The sequence below is a fragment of the Miscanthus floridulus genome, unplaced genomic scaffold, assembly GCF_019320115.1.
Source record: "Miscanthus floridulus cultivar M001 unplaced genomic scaffold, ASM1932011v1 fs_579_1_2, whole genome shotgun sequence".
Lineage (NCBI taxonomy): Eukaryota > Viridiplantae > Streptophyta > Magnoliopsida > Poales > Poaceae > Miscanthus > Miscanthus floridulus.
This window is the reverse complement of record NW_027096965.1, coordinates 24,879-25,678: the sequence shown is the minus strand read 5'-3', so window position 1 is coordinate 25,678 and position 800 is coordinate 24,879.

The window sequence follows — 800 nt, the reverse complement described above, 5'->3', positions numbered from 1 at the left end:
TTAAGGACTTTAGGTGGCTTAATTAAGTACTAACTGGGGTTGTTGCATCATATTTTTGTTTCGTCGCTCATACAGCGTGCTATTGTATGAGTGCCACTTGTTTGAGTGGTAATGTATGGATCATTTACCTCTACGCCTCGGTAAGTGTGAGTTGTGAGAGCATGATCGGATACACCGCCGATCTAGGGTGAATGCTTATATGATGCTGGAGTAATTACATGTTCTACGCATGTTTTACAAAGGTATCTCATGTATGGGTCTTCCGTCTATGGAGGCGATGCCATTAATAGGACGATGGTTCGGGTAGTTACTACCGTTGTACACGTATCTGGAGATTCGTGTAGAGCGTGTAGATAAAATTTACTGCTTTTTATGCATTCATTGGGAATTGGGCTGAAATGAATCTTCTGTAGGTACATAACAACGATATCATGTAGAACGTATTAGTTACGTATTTGAGAGATTGTTTGTATGCCACCGAATCCGTCGTTAGAAATTATTTATTTCCTAAGTTTGTGAGAACGTACAGCACGTACATACATCATGTTACTTGTGCATTTCATTCATGTCATGCATTCCTCCCCTTATAAATTGATTATCTCCTTTTGATAAAAGTTGTATCACCTAAAATATGTTTCCCCGAGGTAATAAAAGAACTTTTGCTACAGATGGCCCGCACGAAGCAGACCGCCCATAAGTCCACCGAAGGAAGAGCACCTCGATGTCCATTGGCCCTGAGGGAGCACCGCACCACGGACACCTTCTTGAGCGAGTTTGGCATGCCGACTTTGCTTTGGAGA